General features: G+C 35.0%; 1 protein-coding gene across 1 annotated transcript in view; it reads right to left on the bottom strand.

Annotated features, from left to right (window-relative positions):
• The window catches only part of LOC145693097 (alpha-tocopherol transfer protein-like), a 69,385-nt gene extending 43,325 nt beyond the window's left edge, over positions 1–26,060 (bottom strand). Inside the window, exon 1 of the mRNA XM_081768790.1 lies at positions 25,726–26,060. The gene's annotated coding sequence lies outside the window, so the exon portion shown is untranslated. The remainder of the gene's footprint in view (positions 1–25,725) is intronic.
• Positions 26,061–27,922: the final 1,862 nt, after the last annotated feature.

The raw sequence follows: 27,922 nt of genomic DNA, 5'->3' as shown, positions 1-27,922 counted from the left end.
GGAGCTCATGTGGTTCGGATTCCACGTTAATCAGTAGGTCCACGTCTCATATAGCCTCGCTGCTGAACGGGACGTAAAACTCAAAATCAATCAATCAATCGTATTTTTCACGGAATAAGCACATTATAACAAAATACTTTGGCTTGAGTAATATTTACCTGTACCTTGGGCAGAAAGTACTCATACATATGCACTATACTTAGTAGAATGTTAATTTCCTATTAACAAAAGAAGAATGTTTTTAATATATGTAAGTGATTATTATGGGATAGTGGTTGATATGGACATGTTTTATGGTTACCTAGTCAGTGAATTTGTGTACTTAACAGTTTTAAGAAAAGGATACTATAAATTATATCAAATAATAAACCAGTTTAACATCGTTTATAGACGTTGTCAGTTTTATTAAAAAGGTGAGATTAATGGTATTTAAAGATCGAAGTTAATATTTTTAATGTCAAAGAAATACTACCACTTCGAATTTTTAGTTCAGCAAACGAACCAGGTTTACGACTATCTTTTTGATAAGTCGTTATAAAAATTTGGTTTACCTCACCCGGGACTTTGTAAATTCAATTCCCGAAGAAGAAGAGTAAGGTTGAATTTACTTTTATACTACAGTTAATGAATACGAACTTAACCGTATTGCGAAGTGGTAAAGTAATCATAAGAAAAATGGACAACGAAACAATGCAGCAGGAATCAAATACTAGTGACAGCGATGAGACTAGTGTAACACCCGGATTGGCATCGGAAGATATCTTGTTAGCTTTACAGCGACAAATAATGCAGATGTCTACCGAGATAAAGCAGACCATAGAGCAGAAGTCTGACGAAGCTAACAAGCGATACGAAGAATTAAAGCAGACCATGGAACAGAAGTTCCACGAATCTAACACGACCATGGAACAGAAGTTCAACGAAGCTAACAAACAAAATGAAGAATTAAAGCAGACCATGGAACAGAAATTCAACGAATCTAACAAGACCATGGAACAGAAGATAGAACTGAAGTTTGACGAAGCTAACAAGCAATATGAAGAATTAAGTAGACGGATAGAACGGATAGAACAGAAATTAGATGAAACGAAACAAACAATTGTCCAGGTGGTGAACGACATATCCTCACAGTTCGAGGAAAAGTTAAAAAGGATATCCGATGAGTGTCAAGAAAAGCACAATCACCAAAATCAAGAAATCTGTGCTGTAAAAAAAGATTTAGAAGTAATAGAATCTTCCATTAAACAGAAAAAGATCCAGGTCAGCAACAACTCTAATAACATACGTGTAAATACACAGTTGTTAGCTACTATTCAGGAAGAGATTAGAACGTTACAGGCTAAAGACAACATTTACCGTAATAACTTGGGTAGTGATCGCTTTGAGTTGCCCCACTCACCAGAGATGAACTCGCCTTCGCCGGGGTCTGATGAAGATATTATACTAGAAGAAATTTGTCCGAAAAGCACTGATGAGCGAAACATAGATGGTGTCACGACACAGCACGTCACGGATAGGAACTATCACTCAACAAGAACAAGGAATGAGAAAAAGAAGGTAAAATTAAGTGTTAAGATGAGTGAAATCCGAGCTATGAGCAAATTCAGTGGTAAGTGTAATGAGAATGCTACTTCTTTCTTAGAGAAATTCCAAGACGAATGCAATATAATGTGTGATCACAATATATGAAATTAATACCCCATGTATTACTCCCACCTTGTTCCTTATGGTTTAAAGCAATACGTGATCACATTAGTACATATGAGGAATTCAAAGCGGCATTGATCGCAAATTATGAAAATGACTTTTTGCTGGCAAATAGAGATGCCACCCTTAGAAATCAACACTTCAATCCTCGATTGCACAAATCTCTTGTAGAATTTGTTGTAAATGTCTACAACGAATTAAAGGTCGTTAATCCTTTGCAATCGGAATCGAGAATAATAGCATCGATTCGAAATTTGCTTCCATTTAAATTGCAACAGATCTTATTTTCCACACAGTGTATGAGTTTCAGCCATTTATTGATGCTTGTCCAATGCTACGAAACTCAATACCATGCCATGAATCCACAATCAGGAATAGGTAAAAATAAGAATAATTCAGATCATTTGGTGCCTGTTCGGAATTTAAATATCCGAAGTGTGAATACTACGGAACCTAACCTAAGCCGAGTATACTCTAGCAATCAAAATGACCCAAATAGACAAGGTTATGTAGAGAATACGCCTAACCTAATTAATCGTAGCAATTCATATATTAGACCATATAGTCAAAATAGATTTAAAAATCGACGTAATGTATGGCGAAATTCCAGAAATACAGCGAACTACGCGGATAGACGTAATGGAAGGACAAGAGATGGCACTTCGCATCAAGATCCAGGCATTGAAGTAATTTCTGTACAGAACAATAATACAGGACATAATCACGATTGTGCTGTACAGTGTACCTTATTGGAACCATACACGAGTATGAATTTAAACTAATCGCGGCTGATGTGGTAGGGGTTAAACCCATGTCAGCTGTAGATTCTCATGAACATTTATCTAAAAATGTAAGTGATAATTTTTGTGAACATTTATCTTCCAATTTACATGTTCATGCTAATTATGAAAATGATCTTTCACATGACGTCACGGTAAATAATTATTCTGAAATAGCAATTAATAGGTGTCAGTACCAATTTATACCGGTTGTAAATCGTTGTTGGTTTGAAGATGATACTGTCAATGATGGTTTTAATATTGAAGAAAATTTTGTATTTTTAAAGTCATATAGTACAGCTAAAATACCTATTAAAGTCAATGGGTTAAGTACCGAAGCCCTACTTGATACAGGAGCAAATGCCTCTCTATTATCGTATTCATTGTGGAAAGCAATTACTAGTAATTATTCGAATCCTAAGTTACAAAAGGCTGAGAATCTTATTATAGTTGATTTTACCGGTAAACATAAAAAGAGAGTAGCAGGAATTACTCGTGTGACAATATCTATTCAAGATTTTGAAATATCAATCCCTATTCTGGTGATAAAGGATCTTAACGAGAAATTAATTATGGGCTTAGATTTATTATCCCAATTACGTGTCATGCTTGATTTTAAAAACCAAACGTTGACGATACCGGGTATACCTCAGGAAATTGTTCAGAAACTGCTTCCAAAATTAGATAATCTTGCTTGTCAATATAATGATATGTCTCCTATAGTGAATAATGTTTCTATTAGTGCAAAAAGTGATAAATTAAATGATCCACGATTGGAAGACAAACAAAATTTGATGAATATAAAGGACGATGTATTATTTTCTGAACATGTTAAATCACTCGAAAGCAGCCTTGATTTTGCTGATAATACAGTAATAGCCGACTTTAAGAACATCTTATATAAACATAGAAATGTCTTTTCAGAACGTCCTGGACGTTGCAAGGATTTTGTTTATTCTTTTAAAGTTAAAACAGACAAACCCATCGTAACCAAGCCCTATATAATTCCATATAGATACAGGGAGAATGTACGGCAGCAAATTGCAAATATGTTAAGAGATGGGATCATTAGGCCTTCAAGAAGCGTCCACCTTAATCCATTACATGTTGTTCCCAAGAAAAATGGTTCTCTACGTGTGGTATTAGATTTGAGACGCACTAACAGTCACATTGATCTGGAACAAGTGAGGTATCCTCCAGTAGAAGAAATACTAGCTTCTTTACAGGGGAACACTGTATTCGGAAATCTAGATCTAGTGATGGCGTATAATCAGGTCGAGTTACATGAAGATTCAAAACCATACACAGCATTTAGTTTTGAAGGTCACTTGTACGAATACAATCGTGTAGTCTTTAGGCTTATCAATGGTAGTGCAGCATTAGCATCCTGCTTGAACAAAGTTCTAGGTCAAGACTTACGTAGCAACGTGATAACGTATGCTGATGACATCTTAATCATGGGGAAAAATCCACATGAATACCTGAAGTACTTAGATATAGTTTTAGACAGATTGGAAAGTTCAGGCCTTACTATCAATCTACAGAAATCCAAATTTCTGCAGAATTCTATAGAATTTCTTGGGTACCAAATTGATGCCTCTGGTTTACAATTCAGTCAATCTAAAGTTCAAGCCATAGAAGATCTACCTGCGCCAGTAAATGTGAAGCAGACACGACAAATATTAGGACTCTTCAATTGGTTTCGCAAAGCCATCCCGCGATTCGCTGAGAAAGCCCAGCCTTTATTTATGATCATAAAGAAAGGGGTACCATGGCAATGGGGTCCGATTCAAGAACACAGTTTTAATAAGTTGAAGGAGTGCGTAAAACGAAACATCCATTTGAACCACCCCAGATACGACGTTCCTTTCTATGTACAGTGTGACGGTTCTCAACTTGGAATCTCTGCAGTACTCTGGCAACCTAACCCAACTGTTCAGGAACCAGCTGTTATACATTGCGCTAGCCGTACTCTTAAGAAAGCTGAAAAGGGATACACCACGACAGAAATTGAACTTTTGGCTATACGTTTTGCAATACAAAAATTCGCTCCATATCTTAGCGGATGTCATTTCATAGTACTTACCGACCATAATTCATTGCGATATCTTAATAGCGTACAAGGATATAACAACAGATTACTTCGCTGGTCGTTAGATCTTCAAGCTTATGATTTCGAAGTACAACACATTAAAGGGGTAGATAATGGACCCGTAGATACCTTATCACGTCTGTTTCCTGGAGAAGAGCAACATATTTTGTCCATTAACGAATTTAAGATCTTACAGGATGAAATAGCTACCATTTCGATAGAAGATTTAAGAGAACATCAAATGAAGTATCATGAATATAAACAAATCATGGAACATTTATCTTCATGTGGCGAGGGATGTAGTTGTCCCAAACACTGGAATTCCAGATTTAAATTAAATAACGGAATTTTACTTATTAAGGATTTTAAATTCAAATCTAGGAACAAAATTTGCATTCCACCTACGTTAACAGCACGCATATTAAAGGCCTACCATGATGATTTCGGACATTTTGGGTATGTGAAGGTATGTGCCTTGGTTAATAAATCTTTTTACTGGAAGGGAATGAGAACTCAAGTCAAAAATTATATCAATGACTGCATTGAGTGTATGCAAATTAAGCATAATTATCAGGCTATACAAAAACCGATGCTCTCAATAACACCTGAGAGACCACATTCATTTCTATCGATTGATTTATATGGACCGTTACCCAGAGCAGCTACTGGAGAAGTTTATTTGTTAACAACTATGGATATCTTTTCACGATATGTGGTAGCCTATCCCTTGCGTAAAGCAACCTCCGCTGCTATCGTGAATAAAATTCTGAATGTATATATTCCACATTGTGGCCCTATCGAGCATATATTATGCGATAACGGTTCACAATTCAAAAGTGATGTGTTTCTCAAAGCCATGAACAAGGCCAACATTAAAATTCATTTTGTGACTCCGTACCATCCAAGTAGCTCCGTGGTAGAAAATGTACATCGCAATTTTGGTATGTTGTTTCGGCACTTTTGTAAGGATAAACATGCTGAATGGATTAAGCATGTCAACCAAATTACGTACCTTTTGAACCATTCTATATCAGACACTTTAGGTGTGTCTCCTGCTAATGTGCATAATGGCTCTGATTTGATTTTCCCTGTGGAACAACATTTTGATGTCAAATTAGAAGATTCGACAATTATGGATTCATCCAGTTTAGTGAATATGGCAAAGATCCGAAGACATAACAAGTTTTTGAAACGTAATTCGCAAGTAGAGTCTTTACAGGAAGGAAAATATCGGATCAAGGTCAATGACTTAGTTTTTGTTAAACAACATCCGCAAAGTAATATGTTGTTAAAGAAGATTTACAAATTTTGTGACATTTTCTCAGGTCCTTATTTATGTTTTAAGGAAATAAATCCTAAAGTTTTCGAATTGTTGAACGCTAAAACGGGGATGTCAATTGGACTTCGCAATATAGATGAGTTAAAGGTTTGGAAACCTACTCCGTATACAAAGGAAAAATGGATGCATCTAGTGAAAGAATTAGTAGCACCTGACATTCTTGCTCAAATAAATAAGAATGAAAAATAATAATAATAATGAAAAATGTATTTATATAATAACAAAAGGGTGTCTTTTGTTTCTGTAAAAAAAAATAGATTTATTTACTTACATGTGCTTATTCAAACGTAGATTGTGTTTAATTTTTGATTTTTGTTCAATTATATTTTCTTTGATTTTCATTCATCAACGATAATTTTTCAATGACTTGAATTCTTTCTTATTAACGTGAAGGATTGTAATTTAATTCATGATTAATCAAGCACAAAAATTGTTTTCATTATATTAATTTGTGTTAAAACTTTCTTGTTGAAAATAGGTATTTGATGAAATGAAAGATTTATTATGAATGTATTTATATATATGTAATTGTAAAATGTAATGAATAGATATACAAGGTGCGATTAAAATATGATGGACATAAGCAATGTAAAGAACACTAATGTAAACGGACCAGTGGTTCTTGAAGATAAAAGCCAAGCCTACTCATGACTTTTATATTCAGTCCCTTTGTCGAGCGACATTTTTATATAACAAAATACTTTGGCTTGAGTAATATTTACCTGTACCTTGGGCAGAAAGTACTCATACATATGCACTATACTTAGTAGAATGTTAATTTCCTATTAACAAAAGAAGAATGTTTTTAATATATGTAAGTGATTATTATGGGATAGTGGTTGATATGGACATGTTTTATGGTTACCTAGTCAGTGAATTTGTGTACTTAACAGTTTTAAGAAAAGGATACTATAAATTATATCAAATAATAAACCAGTTTAACATCGTTTATAGACGTTGTCAGTTTTATTAAAAAGGTGAGATTAATGGTATTTAAAGATCGAAGTTAATATTTTTAATGTCAAAGAAATACTACCACTTCGAATTTTTAGTTCAGCAAACGAACCAGGTTTACGACTATCTTTTTGATAAGTCGTTATAACATCATACTGAGTTAAGTGATAGTTTGGGTTTGGCTACACTATATGTAGTCCTCCAGATATAAGGTCTATAAGAACTTTTTGGCCTGAAATATATTGGATCTTTTGATTCAAAAAAGCATAATTATTGGAATATGAATTACCTGTTTAAATGCTAATCAATTTATTGTAACCAAGAGTTAAATTTCTTATTCTTGTTTTTTAAGTTTCATATTCCAGTAACAACCGAAAGCCAGCCATTTCAACAACGGATATTTTAAAAATTAAACAAGTATCTGTGTCACGTGTACATCACGTATTGTGTATGGCATGATGTTTTCTTGAAATTAAACCGGAACTGGTACTAGATTATTACAACTTCCGGGTTTTAGTATAGAAATTTGAGTGGCCATAGAATATATTCTTCGGCACGTAATTGATTGTAGAAAATCGTTTCCCTTTCTCTAGTGTAGATTTTACTCTATAGCGGTCAATGTTATAAAAACCGGAAATAGTTTGATTTCTGCCACTTCAGGTTTCAATAGAAGATTAACATGGTACGTATCTATTCTTAGAGCGCTAAATCGGTTAAAGAGAAAACTGCTTCTTGCTATCTCTTCGTTTTTGTCCTATCAATTATTATTGAAAACGCATCAGAGCATCATGGAGCCCCCATCCAAACTACTCAAAACTCAAAATGTCACAGTTTTTGCTCCAGAACGTAAGTTAAACCATTCGTGTGATAGATATTTTAAGAAAATCTCTCATTTATTAGTCATCGATATCTAACTAATGGAAATAATCCATTCTCTGTTACTTTTGGTGTATTTACCTATTATTTATTAGTAAATAATTTTGATATTTCATCAAAAAAAGCAACGGGATAGTTATCACTATACTCTAAATTTTATATAGAGTGTCCCGGTATTTTAGTCGGAAAAGCTGGAATGTAAGACCCTTACACTAGCTTAAAGTTCTATCGCTAAGTTTGTGTAAACGGATTCCTAAATAGGGAGAGAACTAAAAGAAAGTTTATTCGCAGAATGAATAGTGTATTTGATTAAATGTACTCAAAAAATTGCCACTTGAGGGCCTTCGCTTAAGAACATATTTTGAAGAAGGTTTATGACGTTTCTTAGCGTCAAGAGAATATAGCCTATTTGCGTCAAAAGTAACTTCAGAATCTTTACAGGTGACAACAAAATGAAATAAAATCTTTGTTTTACGTCCTATTGTTAGGCCGGCTAGGCTAAAGGAGACGGTGATGGTGAGAAATGAAAGAAATGGTGGAATAAAGAAAGTGGGAGGAAATGGGAAAATCCTGAGGAAACTCACATAAAGTTTACTAGGCGCGAGCTGGGATCGAACCAAAGATCCCATGCACTAGGACGCTCTATCACTAAACCACCGCGACCTGCGCGAGTGACAACAAGAAACAAGCTGGAGTTGGCTACAAACATGTTTTTACTGCAAAAGTAAACAACGGTCCTGACCAAAGACTCATAGGTTTTCCTCGTGGTGTAAGTTGTGACGACTTTCTTTTGTTAGTCGATCTTTTACAATTACATTTTTGAAAGTATCCAGTGACGGATCTACCCCGGGGCTGGAGGGCCTAGACCCTCAGTCTTTTTTGACTGACAACAATAATTGAAACTATTATTTATATCATTCTGAAATTTTATAATAAGCGTTGTCTTTTATTCTTTATTGGAAGAATTTTTGAAACATTAGATATAGTTTGAGTTGCAGTTTTTCTGTTATGCAATGAGTAAAGCAATACTTGAGGTCCACAATGCCAACGTTCAACCTAGGCATAATATCCATCGGGAGAGAGTTGAGTTGGAAATTTCTACAGGACTCATGCAAAATTGTGAACTCATGATATACCTATCATAGTGTGGGTTCTGGCTCCCTCCCACCTCTCAAGTTTTTACCTATCATTCCAGTACAATCTCGTCTCATTTTGATTGTCTCTCCCTCGAACTAAATTTTATGGAACATCCAATGAGTTCGTGTCAACATATTTTCCGATCTAGAAGACACAATGTTGTACGTTCGAAACGTTTTCCATTCTTCTCATGTCTTATTGTGAAGAATGTTCTACTATACTAAGGGACAAGGTTTATGGCGCTCAGGGTTTACCTTAAATATTGTCAACAAGTGAGAGGTCTGCCGTGTTTCCACATAAGTTTCTACACGAAGAAAGCTATTCACTAGCAGTGAACAAGATGTATCTGACACCTGCTCGCGCTCTTATGCGTCTGCTTAATCACACTCCTTTACAACACGGCAACATAGCATCACACAGCCTTCGTTTCATTCGGCTAGCCCACACGCCATAGACTGTGTCTCATACTTTAGTAATTATCATTTACTCATATTACTGTGTGATTTCGTCTTCAAAGTATGAAATGTAGAGAACAGATTGTCCATATGTTCACTTGATTCATGCATCACTAATGTTCTCACAAGACACACAAAATCTTTTCACGACCCCAAAAATGAACGTAACTTATGTTTTTTTTTTTGTGTGTGTGTGTGTGTTCATATGTCGCAACAAATATATCGCAAACTCAACCATATATATTATGAACTTTTTACTAATGAATGTAGCTTAAAAAAAAAAAAAAAAACAATATTCCTTTTTAAAGACGAACCAACTTACTAGAAAGTACGGTATATTATAATGAATGAGGTGTTCGCGGGAAGGACTCTTAATTATATGGATTCAATGAAGGTTAGAGAAGCCTGACGAAGAACGGTGAAACCTGTTCTAGGTTAACATCCTGTGTTGAAAACAAATGTCTCGTAGGTATGAGGAAACTGGAGTGGTTCAAGGTCTTCTCTTTCCCTTAGCGCTACAAGTGAAAGTGATGTCTTTGGTTAAATTTAAACGGAAATAAGATCAAGATTATGATTCTTGATTATCTTAAGACCACAGTATGCCGTGTTCGTAAATGTTAGCCCATGAGTTTCTCCGAAATATAAAGAAATAAACTAACATAAATAAAATTGTAGTAATCGGAGTTTGTGACGCAACATACGAAGGCAGTTGCACACCACAGATGCTTATTTTCCTATGTTGTAATACATCTCATATTATTATTATTATTATTATTATTATTATTATTATTATTATTATTATTATTATTATTATTATTATTATTATTATACTTTGGGAACTACATATTTTCATTACTTGAGTATATTGACAACAAGAATACAGTAGTTTACGCAAAATTTTGGAAGGAGGAACTTCATATAATTTCAGGTGTTAGTAGATATATATACCTAAACATTTTGGGGCGTAGAAGACGTCCCATATAAATAAGATGGGAAAGATTTTTCAGATTCCCATGAAACCACTCTAAAGTTGGAAATTTTTGCTTTTACGGATTTACTTAGGTACACTGAGAAAAATCCGTTATCCGGACAGCGGTATATTGTACAAATATACAGAATCCTCTTGCTTACTACAGAAATCAGTACGAAGCATACGTTATCATTATGCTACATAGGCACTGCCCTTAGATGTTACATCACTCCGTTGCAGGATGTCTGGCATCTAACAGTTTTCCGTATATCACGTGCATATACTTATGTTCCATTCCTCAGCTTGTGTTATATACGTCCATTTGTATTGTGAGATCCTGACCGCGTATATTGTTTCATACGGAAAGTACGTATGGATGGAACACTTATACGGAAAGTATTATAAAACATGCATTTTCAGTTATGCGTCTGTTGTACGTTAAGTCCAAAAATTACAGGAATTACGCATGTAACATACCTTTTTAAATACGCCACCTACAATTTTTTTCCCAGTGTAACGCTAATGAAAACGTACAAGAATACCGAATTTCACGTTTGTATTGCAATTCCAAGTACCTAAAATATGAGATTATAGGTAAATATTTAAAATAATAGTGAATATTTAAAAAAAAAAAAGTAAATAACATGGCGAATTTCTTTACCTCCCTTTCCCCCTTAGACCCCCTAAAAATTAAAAATATTCACTTTTGGCAATTTTTCTGTTTGAAAAGCTACAATTATATCAAATTTAATCATTGTAGCCCTACAGGAAGTGCCCAATAATTTTGGGGTATAAAAGGTGTCCCATATAAATAACATGGGAAAGATTTTTCAGTTTCCCATAAAGCCACTCTAAAGTAGAACATTTTTATTTTTACTTATTCACTTAGGTAATGCTAACGAAAACGTACAAGGATACCGAATTTCAAGTTTTTATTCTAATTCCAAGTACCTAAAACATTTATTTGATTATAGGTCCAAAAAATACCCATTTAAATAACATGGAGAAATTCTTCATCCTCTCTTTAGACCCTTTTTTTTTTTTTTTTTTTTTAATATTCACTTTTGGCAATTTTTCTGTCAGTCAGTCCCAGATAGCTACAATTATGCCAAATTTCAACTTTCCATGTCAACCGGAAGTATCTCTTTATGTCAGTCCATGTAGTTTTATATATTTGGGATAGGATATAGTGAACGCTTGTTTTTACATAATACTTTATTCATGGAGAGGAAGTTAAACCCAGAACCCTACCTTCTGTACGCCATTTTTAGGACCCAGAAGCACGAATGGCATAACTACACTTTAGACAAGGTTTACACATAAGGTTCCAGATAAAATTAAAAGCATAAAAAAATATTTTTTTGAAAAAAAATGAAGCATAAAACCATAATTTGTGAAACAAAGCGCACTTCTTGGAAAATTAACTGCATGTTTGTTAGTCTAATTATTGCAACGAAAAAAACTAAATTTATTATTTTAAATTTTATTTCCAGCAGCAATGACATGCAGGGCGATTATAGGGCTTGCACATCGAGCATAACGCTAACATCGTCGCGGTATTTCTTAAACTGGTAATACTGCCAATTTCGTTACCATAAAACGAAACGACCCTCTATATAGATATATGGGAAATTTTAATTAAATAATGGTTATGCTCGTCCGCAGTGGCCGATCCGGGATATGATCAAGGGAGGGGCTAAACCATAGTTTGCCGTTTTATCCAGTGTAAAGTAGGATTGAAGCCCATTTTATCCAGTGTATACCTGAGCGTCAAGGGGGGGGGGGGGCTATAGCCCCCTTGGATCCGCCACTGTTTGTCCGTCTGTCTCGTTTGGCAGGTATAAGAGGGGTAAAAGTGGAAAGAGATGTCTAGTTATCGATATATGAAATAGAACTCACTTGTTTTTCATTATATTCTCTTACTGTACACCATACTGGTATTATGGTTTATAAATACAAATGAATGTAAAAATTTTTAGGCATTTAAATTTTCCTAGAGCACTGTGCACCTATTTTGATTTCTGGTATGAGTAGACCAGAGAAGGGAGACGTGTAAAAATATATTTGACGGCTAATTACTCCTAGATTGCTGCATGGTTTTTGGTATATGGATAGATCCTGATCAAACTTGGCGTTTAGCACACTTTCGGCAAAGGACATTTTTGGCTAAACACTTTTTCGAAATAAATCCCTTAGAAAAAAATCCCATTTTTAATTCCCTGTAACTTCGTTTCTACTTGTTCAAAATACGTTTTATAATTATCGTAGTATTTGACACTAAGGTACTTTCAATGTGCGTTGCCCCGTCCGTGTCACTTGCGTAATTGTAGAACACTCTGATATTTGCTAGTTTTTTCTTTTTTTTATTTGCGATACTGTAACGTCCTTAGTTTGCAACACTGCATAGTAAATCTGGAATTGCAAGTTTTCGTTTTACATGTAGATCAATAATCTGATGTAGTGCTATTTGAAAATATATATATATATATATATATATATATATATATATATATATATATATATATATATATATATATATATATATATATATATATATATATATATATATATATATATATATATAAATCTACGTTGAGTTGGCAACACTGTTAATCTCGTAGTATTGAAGAATATGCCAAACAATGTTCTCCTGTCGATATTTGCATGGAACGAAATTTCAGCATTTTGTATCTACTAGTTTAAAAATTACAAGATAAATTGTCCAGATTGAAAAAAATATTTCAATAAATTTACAATGAGAAGCTGTCAAACACGTTGTCGGTTGATCGTCATTAAATTATGATAAAACAAAGAATGCAAGAGGACATCCGTAGGAAAACTTTCTGACTACACCATTTCCGACAGTATCTCTCTTTCCAATATAAATGCAAGCTAATTTTCACCGCATGACACTTGTTTGTTTGTAACAGACCACCACAGTATACGTGTTATTTTCTCACACCATCTCCTTACGTTGTGTAACGTGTGCAATGAAACAGTTCCATTTCAGCTTCTTCATGCTGAGTTGGCTAATATTTTATAACTAAAAGAGTGTATATTTCATATTCATTTTGTTGTCTAATTGACTATTATGTGTTTTGCATGAACTTAGTCTGTACTTTAGTTTTTCTTTCTTTCTTTATGCTAATCAAAATGAACAATGAAAGAACTACACATAACCAAATGATTACAGCTAACATTGTGGGTATTCATGCTTTCTTGTGGCCCAAAAAAACACTAGACAGAATGTCTTATGTAAGGAGCGAATAATATGTAATAAACTCTTATAGTATGTGGTTAATGGTTAATGTTACGTAAACATGCAAAGACGATTGTGTATTATTCTTTTCTTTGGATATTCGTTAGAATGGTGTAGTAAGGGTGGGGGTCAGAGGATCCGAATCTTCCCCCTAACTGAATAGACATCCTCATACTTTTATATAAGATACTGTACATCCAATTTTTCCTTGTGGAAAGCATAAAATAATGTGACTATATGACAAAAGTTGAATGCAACTTGTATAATCATTACACTCAATTTATTTATTTAGAGAGACGAATACTACAGGTAAAGATACCCATTTACAGCATTCACAAAAACAGATAAACATATAACAGTAGAATAAACAGACAAGTGATAATTTTAAGGACTGGTTAATCATCGATCCTCGCACTTAAAGAATTTACTACTTTTTAAAATGTATTCAAGGATATCCTGAATATATCAGTATTTGGATCAACCACACAAAGTTTGTTGTAGAGGTCACACATACTCCAAATAAGTGAGCTTTTCATTATATTGATTTTTAATGTTCTACAGTGAAATAAGCCAGCCTTTGGACATCTTCTAACGTTGGGAACTTTAAATTTCAGAAGTTCAAGTAATTGCGACACTTGGATTTTGTTGTTTAAAATTTTATATAGAAGGCGGAGTAATCAAACTTTTCTTCTGCTGTCGAGGGATACAATTAAAGACTGATATGTTTCAAATTTAGGATATATGCCTATTTCCTTTAAAAACCTTGCGAATTTTGATTGTATCATTTCTATTTTGCGGTTATATTTTTTGCTTGCAGGGTTCCAGATTTCGACAGTGCATTCTAGTTTCGATTTAATGATTGCGTTTTATATAGTTTTTTTTTTTAAATGTCTGTTGTTTCTTGAAATCTCTTCCAGTTCTTATTGCATACAATAGGTTTCTATAAGCTTCAGTCACTTTTTTTTAACGTGGTTGGAAAATATTAGTTTGGTGTCAGTGGTAACCCCGCATCTTTAAACTCTTCGATCCTTTCAATATTGACGTTGCCAATGCAATAGTTATATTTTAGATGTATGGTCTCACGCGAATATGACATTATAAAACATTTATTTATATTAAGGTTCAGATCATTGGAAACAGCATTTATATCATTTTATAAAGGTACCGAATTATTGACATTAATAACACATCTTTCAAATGTTAGGTCATCTGCATATAGTAGGCTGAATGCATTTTGGAGGCAATTGGGAATATCGTTAATTAAATTTAAAAATAAAAATGGGACATGTTTTGAGCCTTGAGGGACTCCTGAGATCACTGAGTAATCGTCAGTTTGTATACCTCGGTACGATACCCTTTGGTGGTAATCTTTAAAATATAAAGAAAAGAAATCAAGTGCCAAATCTCAAAGTTTTAAACATTCCAGTTTGCTTAAAAGGACATCATGGTCAACTTGATTGAAAGTTTTACTGATGTCTGTATATATAACATCAACCTGCTTTTTGTCCTCAAAACACGAGGCCATAAATTCAGTAAGAAGAGTTAGATTTGTAACGGTGTATCTGCCAGAAAAAAAAGTCATGTTGTCTAGGGGAGATTATGGGCAGTACGTGCGATAATAATCGTTGAGAAAGAACACTTTCAAAAATCTTTTCCGGTGTGCCTAATATGGCAATTGGTTTGTGGTTTTCTTTTTGCCGTTCCATTGCATTTAGGAATAGGACAAACAGGGGTAGTTTTCCACTTCGTCGGAAATTTACCTTCTGTCAAGGACAAGTTGAAGACAGGGGCGGATCCAGAATTGACTTCTGGGGGGGGGGGCGGTGGGTTGTAATACTGCTACTTAGAGCTACTTTTAAGAGCTCCAAATTCTGGGATGTGTTTTATTTATATATAAAATAAGAAAGTTTTCACTTCTGGGGGGCGATCGGACCGATCGCCCCTCTGGATCCGCCCCTGATTGAAGATACGTACTAGGTGCAGGGGCGATCTTTCGATGCCAACTATTTCAAGGGGGCCCTATGTTACGAATACTTCCAGCGCATAAATTTTCTTTGCTGCCTTCCAGGGCCTCATAGGCTTATCAAAACACCGAGAATTATGCTGAAGCTTAGAGAGCCCAAATTGATTTGAATAGGAACGTTTCATTGTTAAGGAGATTTGGAAAACCTCCTACATTTACTCTAAAGTAATAACAGAGATGTTTCAGAGGAATAGAGGCCCAAAATAGCTCACTTCCTTACAAAATAAGTATCGCGAAGACACTGGTGGAAGAAGACTTAATTCTAGCGATACCGCGAGCGAAGCAAGCGGAGAATAAATAGCATGGGTCTGAAACAGTGCTGTAGTCCTAAGATTTTCAGAGGGTATACGTTGTTTTGTGATCATCTATGATTATCATAAAAGACATAGTGGTCTACAAGATATATTTTTTAAAATGAAAATGAATGTATTAATTCAATTAAAATATAAAGGATACAATACTGTTTTATAGTCTAAAAGTATTTCATGCCACCTTCTTTATGACACTTTTTTCTTAAGTCACCACTTCCAAAGACTCCCACCAACCATTCACGGTACCATTCCATGCGCTTCCCTCCTCCGTCCCATGGCTCCGGGTCCTGCGTCTTAAAACCACAAATCCATTTATCATAAACAGGCCATAGCAAGGTTGGCATCCAAAAAGAACAGTCCACATCCTAGGTTTATCTTTTTACTGTGGTCGATTCCAGGTTTTGAACGCTGGTTGATCGACCCGGCACAACCCCCAACCTGGAGGACTATACTGACTGCAGTTCCAAAGAAGTAGGCGATGGAGCCGCCACATCCCGACGCCGGGCTATCATTGGAGTCATGGCCCAATTAAATAAATAAACGTAACAAATGTAGAAAGTACTATACGCTTTGAAGCAGAAGGTGCACTTTATTGACTACGATTGAGCAGAGCCGTGTACCCTCGACTACAGCTCTGGTCTGAAGCCTATAATATAATAAGTTGATTACTATATTTTAGTATTAAACAGAAAGATCTGAAGGCTCCCTGAGTTTGGGGGCCCTGGAGCCTGGCCTCCATTGGCTCCGACCTTAATCCGCTCCTGACTAGGTGATAGCAAGTAGGTGCATGCATCTCTTAATTATATATGGTAGGATTACATTTGGACCACAAGCTTTTTGGGGTTTGAGCCTTTTTATAGCATTCTCAACTTACGAAGTCGGAAATACCATATAATGCAAATTAGCCAAGAACTGCATTCATTTCGTGTCCTTTAAGAAGAATACAGTAATATGTGGCAGAGTGGGATTTATAAGTAGAAAGAAAGTGTTGATTGAATGCATTGGCAATTTTCTTATTGCTAGTTAATGCTTCATTCTTATGTGTGAGAGTGTTGTTTATCTCTTTCCTACCTTTATGGCGTATAAAAGACCAGAAATTCTTTATTGTCAAGATTAATGTCAATTTCTTTCTTTAATGTAGTTATTATAGGCCGCTTCAATGAGCTTTTGTGATCCTTTACGTAAATTTTCAAATTGTTTTCGATGATAATGAGCATATGCAATTTTAAAAAGTAATTTTCGTCACTCCCTTGTTAGACTTTCAAACTATGCTATGCATAAGTGTCGTAAGTCTTATAGAATGGATATGTCTATCCACTGGCGTCTCTGGCATGTAAAATTTAGGGGTACATCAAAGAAAGTTATTTAAATGGTACTACATAGCCCAACCCGTTTATTAACTTCGATTCCATTTGTTACCTTTCTGCTTACCTTCACGGACCCCCTAAGGTATATCAAAAACTCAATTACAATCGTTTCAGAGCCTGAATATTATATTCCAAATAAATATAATTATTATTTTTATATGATATTCTGTCGTTAGTAAATAAATTAAATTAGAATAAAATATTGAATATTCTGTACTTCAAAATATTGGGGGAGGACGCGTCCCTCTCGTCCCCCCGCCAGAGACGCCCGTGTGTCCGTCCGTCTATGCCGATAGACTTCAGAACAAAAAAGATTAGAAATAGGAAGAGGCAGTTTTGTGGAATCAAAAATTGAAATATGAAATGAGATATTTCAGTTCCAAGATTACGTCCTTTTGGGCTAAGGGAGACGATAATTAAGGCAAGTAAATGTTGATGGAAAAAATGGTGGAATGAGAAAGTGGAAGGAAACTGGAGTAGCCCGAGAAAACCCACGAACACTATGTTGCCCATCACAAACTTACTTGGCCGGAGATTTTCTGGAATCGATTCAGCATAGCAAAAATAAGTTTCATCTTATTTAGATACAACTAGAAGTAGTAAAAACATTTATTCTCATTGAGCGAAGACGATAGTAGGTGTCAATCGTGTATCACCACTCATCTCGTCTGGCCAGCCACAACCCAAATACGGTATATAAATTCACTATTCAGTATAGTTGCATAATAGAAATAACCTCATTAAAAAAAAAAAGTAATATGATTAAATTCATTTTGTCGAGATACTTATACTCGAGATATGCCCTTAAATATCTTGGACTCTCGAATAAGGATTAGAGTTCCAGGGAATTACAGTTATTACTAGTACTAGTAGTTATTAATTCAAAAATTTGAGAAATATTATTTATTTAAAACAAGGGATTTTGAGTTTTGCTCACATAATCAACCTGGACTTACTTCATAATTGTATTGAGATGTCACGTTGAACTGTAGATTTTGATTCATATAGTTTCGGTGTTGAAAACGGAATTATATAACAATACAATAAGAGAAATGAAATCTTTCAGTTTAACGTCCCACGATTATGCCCTTTAAGCTAAAGGAGACGATGAGTAAAACAAGTGAATGATGATGGAAGAATTGGTGGAATGAGACAGTGGGAGTATCCCGAGAAAACCCACGAATATGATGTTGTCCACCATAAACTTACTTGGCTGGGAATCGATCTACGGACCTCACTCACCAGAGGTAAGCACTCTAACACTGAGCCAACGTGCTCCCCAATAAGAGAAATTAATAGAAGTAGAGCCTTTCTGTTTCAACTGTGCCCCTTCTGGTGCTGCTGTCGATATGTGATTTCCCGTACTTCCCTCGAAAGAGGAGGGACAAGTTGTTGCGGCCGATATCTTTCAATTGTTAGATGCGGAAGCGTTGCCACAATGAATTATTTCACGGACTTCTCTGTGCTCTGTCTTATTAGCCCCTCTAAGTAGCCTACGATCTTCACTCGTCTAGACCAAACGATTGAATGACAAATTGGCAACACAGCGGAGGACATTCACTTCTTTTCCTTAAGCAAAGGGAGAATTTTCTCCGTCAGAGGGTGGCAGGGGTGGGGCCGAATTATAGTTCGCATAGTTTCCGAGGACACAGGTGGAATAGACAGGCTCTACTGTACATTGAGCATCTTATAGTTTTTTAAACCGTAGTTGTGTAAATCTAACCCCCATGACTTACTATTTAATACTGGAATTCGAAAGATCAAGATCTACGTCATGCAAAATCCCATTATACCAGTATCAGAAATCGATCCTATGTGCTGTACATGGAGGCTACTACGATTCATATATTATACTTATGCACAGGACGGGAAGTTGACTATAAATTTTCAGGAAATATCAAGGACCCTAGGTAAAGTATATGAATCTAAGGAAACAGAATCAATAACGCGTCTACTTGCTAACCGAACGATCTCTATTCGAACTCTGATGGGGACGGGCGGCTGAGGACAAGAAAACGTGGAGCTTTACTTCCACATTGCTTGGGACCCTTTAGCTTAGGTAAAATATGTAATATTTATAAGAAAAAGCAGAAACTCCCGTTTTTCCCCCACGGGGAATATAGTTTTATGGAAAATATTTGAACTCTTTTTCCCTATTAGGATACACATTTAAATGAAAATATAATGATAAAACCCTATAAATACCGTATACTCTAACTTGGCATACATTTTGATCTTCCCTGCCACCCGTAAAATATGTCCTTCAATCAAAGTGTCAGACAAAAATCCAGCTAGAGGTAGGTACTAACCATGCTCCAAAAACTAATTTCAAACTGTTCAATCGTTTTCTTGTAATGCGAACATAAACAATATGCAAGGTTCCTTTCAACGTGGCGATGAAAAAAAAATCCTCCACTAAAACGGAAATTTTAGAAAACTCTGAGACACATGTTCGCGTATTTTTAACGAGAAGTATCATTTTGGTAACTTGGGGGCTCGTGAGATACTAGTTATATTTTGTTCTCCCGCGTAGCGTAGTCGCTAACGTTCTCGTCTTTGGTGCGAGCTGTCGTGGGTTCGATTCCCGGTGGAACACTCGGTCGAAGAAGTGTACAAGAGCTTTTCTCAGGCCAGCCATATTGAGTGAGGTTTTCCTGGATTTTCTTCATTCACACCAGGCAAATGCCGGGATGGTACCTAACATACAGGCCCCAGGCGGCTTCCTTCCTTCCCTTTCCTCGGATAGTGTGATCGCCGAGGGACGTCATCTCTCATACGTGACGGGATAACATGGCCATAGATACCGAAAGCCCTGAAATCTAATTCCTAATCCTAACTATCTATATTTTTGGGATAAATTTTCACCCCCCGCTCCTTCCCTAAGATACACAATTTTTAACCAAAGTTACACTTAAAAATAAACAGTTGAAGGTGGATGATATAATTACATTCTAAAATTCATTTCAAATGATTTAGCGATTTCTCCCGTAATACCACCACAATCCCGGCGAAATTAAAATACCGCTAATTTTACAGTAATTATGTGATATCTTCAAATAGATAAAAGATAATTGAAATATGGAACAAGAGCGCCCTAGACAATATTATTTTGCGTGAGGTATCGTTATCACAAGTCACCTAGTGGCTTTCCGTTTTCAGCTGTTTAGAAACACGAAAATAAATGTCGATTTTCAAAATGGCTCGAAATCGAAAGCAGATAAGTGAGTCGTGATAACGGTTTCTCATGTAAAATAATATTGTCTAGGGCGCTCTTGTTCCACATTTCGATCATCTTTTAACTATTTGAAGATATCACATAATTACTGTAAAAATAGCGGTATTTTAATTTCGCCGCGATGAAGACTCTTAAATCTTCTTTTCATAAAAGTAAACTATTCTTCATTTTACTATGCACTACCACTGAAGTAATTATTATTATTATTATTATTATTATTATTATTATTATTATTATTATTATTATTATTATTATTATTATTATTATTATTATTATTATTTTACGACAATATTACATCAGTGTTTGGTATGAAATGTCAGTAAGTATGTTTATCATTTCAACAGCGTACAATGTTATTAGTTTATGTATAGCATAATATTATTAGAGTAGCCTATGCATAATATTTATGATGTCAGAAGTATTTAGTTCAATCATTTTTTTAAAGGTTATCAACTATTGCGTTGCAACATTATATAAAAAGAGTGAGTTCTTTCTTAAATTTAGTACCGAGCGTATTTCAGTTGGAATATATTCTGTAGGTCGAATCAACCCATCTAAACGTCGCGATTATCTAACATATCACTCCCTTTCTTTTCTTTTTTTAAACATTGCTAGCAGTGTTTGCTTTAGAGCATGTGCAAGAAAATTGATATAGTGAGAAAGATCAAGCGATGCGAAGTTTGTTAACGCTGTTAATGTATAAAACTGGTTCAACATCCTACTTACTTATATAAAAGAAGTCCTGACATGACTGATTGATCAACGCTCGGGCCAAACCACTTAACCTAAAAACTTGAATTTTTGACAGGGCATACGTAGGATGTGTGATGTAAGGTACTACGAAGGGAGAACTTATTAAATATTCGACGGGAAAGAGGTAAGGAGATGGGCGTCAAAATTATCTAATGGTAAAATATCCGTATTTCCGAATCTCCAAAGAGAAGAAATATGAAACTTGGTATATGAATTTCTCATTTAAAATAAGTAATGACGTGTTTCGCCGTTTTTTTTTTTATTTTCTCAAGAAGGGAAGAAAAATGGCGGTAAGAAATGTAGGGTGTACCATTCTTATAATAGGATGGCCATATTTCAAGATCCCTTGAGATTAGAGACATGTTACGGAATATGGAACTTGGTATATAGCTCCTTATTCAAAACAAGTGGACATATGCTACAGCGTTTCCGAAAATTCTACTTTTAACGAGAAAAGGGGACAATTTGTTTCTCTTTCTCAATATATCAAAGTAACTTTGATGTCAATTTCATAGTCTTAGGTAAACGAGTGTACCATTTGAAACAAAATTTTGAACACAGTTCCTGGACCGACAGTTTTTTTTTTTTTTTCATTTCACTAGGAAATGCGTATTCTTTGGGGTGGTGGTGGAAGGTTTAAATTCTTGGCAAGGAATCATTAACGTATTCTTGCCGTGCGAAGAACGGAACAAAAGTTGGAATACGAGGTGTGAAGGCCATAGGCCTCAAAATAAACGCAAGGGTCTGGGGGCGAAGACCGCAGCTAACTGAAGGAAAATATATACCAGTATAAAGTTTTCAAAGAAAGACATGCGTAAAATTTTGCGTGTAATATTACTACGATTTTAATCTTTTAAAAATCTTAGCAAGGTTATTCTATTTTTGATGCGAATAGTAATCTACAGATTTTCTGGTGATGTTCTAGCGTCGTGAGGTATTTGGGGAGATATTTCAATTGAGTTGTTGCAACTGCGATGTAGAAAGCTACAAATAAAGATGTTGAAAATTAGCAATGCACTGACCACATGTTGCTCAGTTCAACGTGTGTCACCTGGTCGGCCATAGTTCCTTGTCAGGTGAGCTGAGTATAGTATCAGTGAGTTATATATATATATATATATATATATATATATATATATATATATATATATATATATATATATATATATATATATATATATATATATATATATATATATGTGTGTGTGGTATTCTTCAAAATAATTTACAGTGTAAAATCGGTCTTTCAGTTATGGGTCAAGCAATACTTATCGATCTAAATAAAATTAAGAAACAAGTACAGAAATATGCAGAAATGAAATATTTTAGTGTATGAATAGATTATGTCAACTTTGCACAATATAGTAAGAATAGCAGGAAAAACTGCAATGAAGAAGTGTGTTTTTTGTTGCTGGTCGTTGGAGAAAATATTGTAAAGCATAACCGTGTTGTTATAATGATTTGAATATTTAAAATCCTTGATATTAACGTTCGTAACGATTTTAATGTTAAATTTATATTTACCGCCTCTATTTAAAATTCGCAGTAAAGTACATGAAAGTACAGTAAAGTATATGTTATACGAGGTACAATAAGGAGGAAATATCATAATTTGATGGAGTAATTATGAGGGAAAAACGGAAGAACCTCGAGAAACTATAATATATGACCGCAAACTTATTGAGCTGGGATTGACCAAGTGACCCTTGACGTCTAGGCTTTCTTCCGGAAAATTTTGTCCGGGAGGGATATGCTTTACTAAAATCAAAAGTGAGAAGGAGCACGGACAATATTTGTTCAAGGACCTGTATAAGAGTTGCATGTAGTTACTATTTTATTTAGCTTAGCTCCGGGCAAGGGGCGGCTAGAGACTTACAAGGAGCCAAAGATTCCATGGAAGAAACATTCTTGGCGTCAGAGATCATAACTCTTTCTATTGAACCATTATACCTCTTTGTATCTTGTAAAATATTTCAATGTAGTGGTGTACGCAGAATTTAATCAAGGCTGAAGTTCATGCACCCAATCTTATGCCGTTTCAAACCAAGTATTTTTTTTTTTTTTATATACACAGCATAATAAATGTTTATCTTCCCCCAGTATCTTGTTCAAGCGTGATTTAAACCCCGAAATTCCCCTTGCATACGCCACTGTTTCAGTGAATAAACAATTCTTTATTTTTAAACAGTCATTATAGAGTCAGAAATGTGTAAGATTCAAACTCTAACTGACCAGTAATTGACCTTGAAAATCATGTAGGATTCAACAGCTTCCTAACTATATTAGACAAAGATATTGGCTAAAATACAATAAATAAGACTACATTACGTTAATTTTTTGTTTCTGATCCAAATCCAACAAACTGATTTATGTCTAAGCTTCATGTGGTATTTCAAAATATACGAGTTAAGTACATAGAGTACAAAATTACGCTATACTGAGAGCCATATTTTCGCATGGGGCAACATGAGCCTTGGCCCGGGGCGGCAAAATTTCTCGAATCAAGCTTTTTTTTCATACTGTAGCACTGAAAATTACAGAAATTTACTGACAGGCATTGAAACTGAGGGGATGACATGGCGGCATAAATGCTAAACATGGCATGGTTATAGTACTATATATATAGAACTAGTATAGGTTATAGTATACTAATAATACTCGAACGCTCTAGAATATATATATATATTCCAGAGCGTTCGAGTATTCTTATTAGTCTCACAATAGAGAAAATATATCGACAGCTACAAGAAACAAGACTACGGAAACAGGAAGTTTGCACTTTAGAAAACGCTGCATATGTAGAGTTAATTTTCTGTTTGTAGTCATTCGTTACTGTAAAATATTCATCTGTCCTTCAAGAAACCTACTCCTGCAATGTTTCGGTACAGTGACCTCGTGGGAACCTTCAGCATGTTTTCTTTCTTTACAATCAGACTCCATTTCTAAGTGATAATTGATATGCACTATTATTGAATTTAAAATTGCGATAAATCAAGATAAATGTACGGAAATAGTGGTTTAGTTGAAGAATGCTGACTTCCGGGGCACTTCGTTCGATCTCGATCATACGGACATTTGGATTGATAGACGTCTAGGAAAATTTGGTAACCATCTCTTCTTTCTTCATCATCGATTCATGTACTTCCCGTACAGTTCCTTTTTATTGTAACTACGTGAACTACTCTCTAGCCTAGTGGTTGGAACGCGCACTTTTAGTGCATGTGGTCTCGGGTTTGATTCCAAATTGGGAGAGCATTGAAATTTGAACACGTTACGAATGTTTCGATCCCACGTTAAACTGTAGATCCATGACTCATACAGCCTCCGTGCTGGAAAGTGAAGTAAGCACATTTGTTCATTGACACAGCGAAAATTAGAACTGATTCCTGATATCACTTGCACTTCGAACTTCATGCGAATAGGCCAACTTTCACGTGGTCTTGATGCTTAAAAAAATTAGATGGGATCGGAAATTAAAGAAACTACCGGCATAGATGTATTTTAGGCATACTTTCCAAATTTTGCAGCTGATATAACTTTTGGCATGTTCATTTACTGCTACTATGCGGTACCGGCTCTTACCGGCCCAGGTCGATAACTGGACAAGCGGTCACTTAATTGTTGTTTTAATTCTTAAGGATTTGAATCTGGATTCTCCTATGTATAAGTGAATACTAAGGAACATCGTATAGTTAAGTATAGTTAAACACGCATGTTTTCACACAAAGCAAATGAAACGAGGGTTGATTCCTGGTACACCGATATATTTATATATTTTTGAATTTTGTGTTAAATTATCAATATAGTTTACATTAAAAAAAATAACAATTCTTTAAACTCTTAAAAAATACTAGAATTGAACCTCACTGAACGTTCTAGTAAATCTCAAAATATTTAACTAAAGCATAACTCTACCTAAAAAAAAAAAAAAAAAAAAAAAAAAAAAAAAAAAAAAAAAAAAAAAAAAAAAAATTGGACAATTTTATAATACTAGAAACCATCTAGAAAATCTGTTTTCATAGGATAATACTTTAAAATAAAATATACTATTTAGATTTCTATGTATATTTAAATTACTAGAGTCTTTACCACAATAGACCCCAAAAGATTTCACATTTTCACTTTAAAAATCTGGTTAAATAACGATTAGTCAGATATTTGTGTTTACTTGATATATGTACACACATCAGACACACAATACGGGAAAGTTTTCCATTTCACGAGGTATTTTCCAGCCAAATTTCTTTTCAAAATGTAAACAAATTAACCAAGTAAATTCCCAGTTAAAAATGAAAACAGGAAGTCCTCGTGTTAAAAGATGCACCATAGACCACAAGAGCACTTTTTCTTCTAGAATGAACTTCGGACAAAAGAAATCTATTGACAAACGAACACGAAAAACAAAAGGTGTGATTGCTAATTTAAGCAGTTATTTGTAGGTAGATACATAGAGAAAAAAAGGTCTTACCTTTTCTATACAATGTTTTCAAAAGGAATTTCCCTTCGCGCAAAGCTATTCTTGGTTTAACTTTCGCCTTCAAGGGTCTACGGAAGACTGACCTGCCACAGTCTTCTTCTATATGTAGACAAACAACTGATAAAACTACCCAACGATCACCGGAGGCTTTCTGTTCTATATTGTAACGTATCGTATCGTACTGTTCTGCTAACCAACATAAAGAAGATAAAAAAAGAAAAACCTCGCGTAAGCTGTTACTTCATCTATATTTAAAATTCCTTTCCAAACACTTGTTTTATGCCGCTTATACGTATATGCTCTCCCCCCCCCCCCCTCCAGTCATTTTGCATCTGAGAGGAGTTTGGGATCCTGGCCTTAGGGGATTCAACTCCGTTTTTAATTGTATTAGATATACTCGTAACGCTTACTTCACAATGTGTTATGCGTTTTGTGATTATGTCTCTCAATACGTATGTGTGTGTATGTATGTGTGTGTGTGTGTAAAGGTAGGGGAAAGAAGGGAGAAACGGGCGGGGAGGAAACAATCAGCAGCGCAAAACCAAAAAGAGAAAGTATATTATGGGTCATTTTTTGAAAGAAGTGTTCAGAAGACATGACATAATTTTTTAACATCTTCTCAATCTTATGATTGGTTTCTCTACTGTACAACATCGCGCTGTTGTTTCCAATTTTATTAACCACACTCCCTAATTATTGGTATTACACCTTTCCAGGATACATGATATTATTATGACCATGCATGCATAAGTTGTTATTGTAATAACTACAATAATGTTGCAAAAAGATATTATAGTCGAATTATATAACAAAGATTGCCTTTAAATTTATTTGAAAAGCGATTTCTTTCTTATTAATTTTAGTATTTATTTGCATGGAGAAGGTACGTAATGCTTACTTCGCTTTTCTTCCGTGTGTTACGACTATGAATATCGAAAAGTTATTTTTGGCATAAGAACTGTTAGCATCAATCCGACGCATTTGGTGAAATGGCTCAGGGATAGAGCGTTCACCTAAAATGCACAAAATACTTGGTTCGATTCAAATGACATAAGTTTGTAGTATACAATATTGTGTCCGTGATTTTTCTTGGAATCTCCCCATTCAGTGTGTCTTTCAGATACACTTCCGAGGAGACGGGCCAAAGTTGGCCAGCCCATCTGCCACCCCCTGGGGATGGAATAAATTAAGTTGCTGTTTTCTATTATATGTCACTCTTGTGTAGGGCAATTTTTTTATGAAATAGTGTCCGAATACAGCCAGGAGCAGGAGTGGCATTTGGAGCTGCAGAGGGTGCGTGGGCAATTGCCCTTGAGTTATATGTATTTTAGTCAATAGTAAGGGGTGGGTCAATAAGACGTGACCCACTCTGACCCACTGACCCAACATGACGCAACGATCCACTCTGCTCAGTGCATTGTAGACAGCATCTCAACACTGGTGAATTTGTCTACGTTTTACTTTCAAGGTCTCTATTTTTCTTCATTTTTTCATTTGTTTCTATTTATTTATCTGAGATAAGTATATTTAAGAGAAAAAAAAAGAACTTCAGACACTTTTGAATATTGATATTTATAATTGTAATAATAGCAATAGAACTTACTACTTGGCTTTCGAGACACACTTCGTGCGTTTTTTGAGGAGCTGACTACCGGAAAAAAATATTTTTGAATCACATGTAATATATAAATTATATCAAGGTATAAAAAATAGAATGTATTTATGTGTGCGTGATCATCACGGCCAAATGTCAAAGCCAAATAAAACGACTTTTGGTATATAGTTAGGACAAAATCCCAACTAGGATCTTATTATGTCGCTTTCAATATAATAAATATCCTAAGGGGGTGTGGGAGTCCAAATTTTTGCGAAAAATTTGGTATCTCACTAGTAGATACCATGATGGATTGTGAGTCAGAGTGGGTCACGGTGGGTGGTGGATCAGTGGGTCGTGGGTCAAGTTTTCATTGACCTACGCCATCTCTGGTAAGGGTGTCCTATTAACAGCGACGAACTAACATCTTAGTAAAATACTGTACATATGCAAAATGGTAAATATTTTAAAATCATTATAACAAAAAAAATAATAATAATAATAATAATAATAATAATTCCGATTTAAGAAATGTAAGATATCTGACATATATCACTCACGACTTGCTGCGCAGGACTTCGCGCTCTCATTTAA

Source organism: Thermobia domestica, chromosome 8 (genome assembly GCF_964235325.1).
Source record: "Thermobia domestica chromosome 8, izTheDome1.hap1.1, whole genome shotgun sequence".
Lineage (NCBI taxonomy): Eukaryota > Metazoa > Arthropoda > Insecta > Zygentoma > Lepismatidae > Thermobia > Thermobia domestica.
Note: the sequence above shows the minus strand (reverse complement) of the source record. Positions and strands in the feature narration are given on the sequence as shown.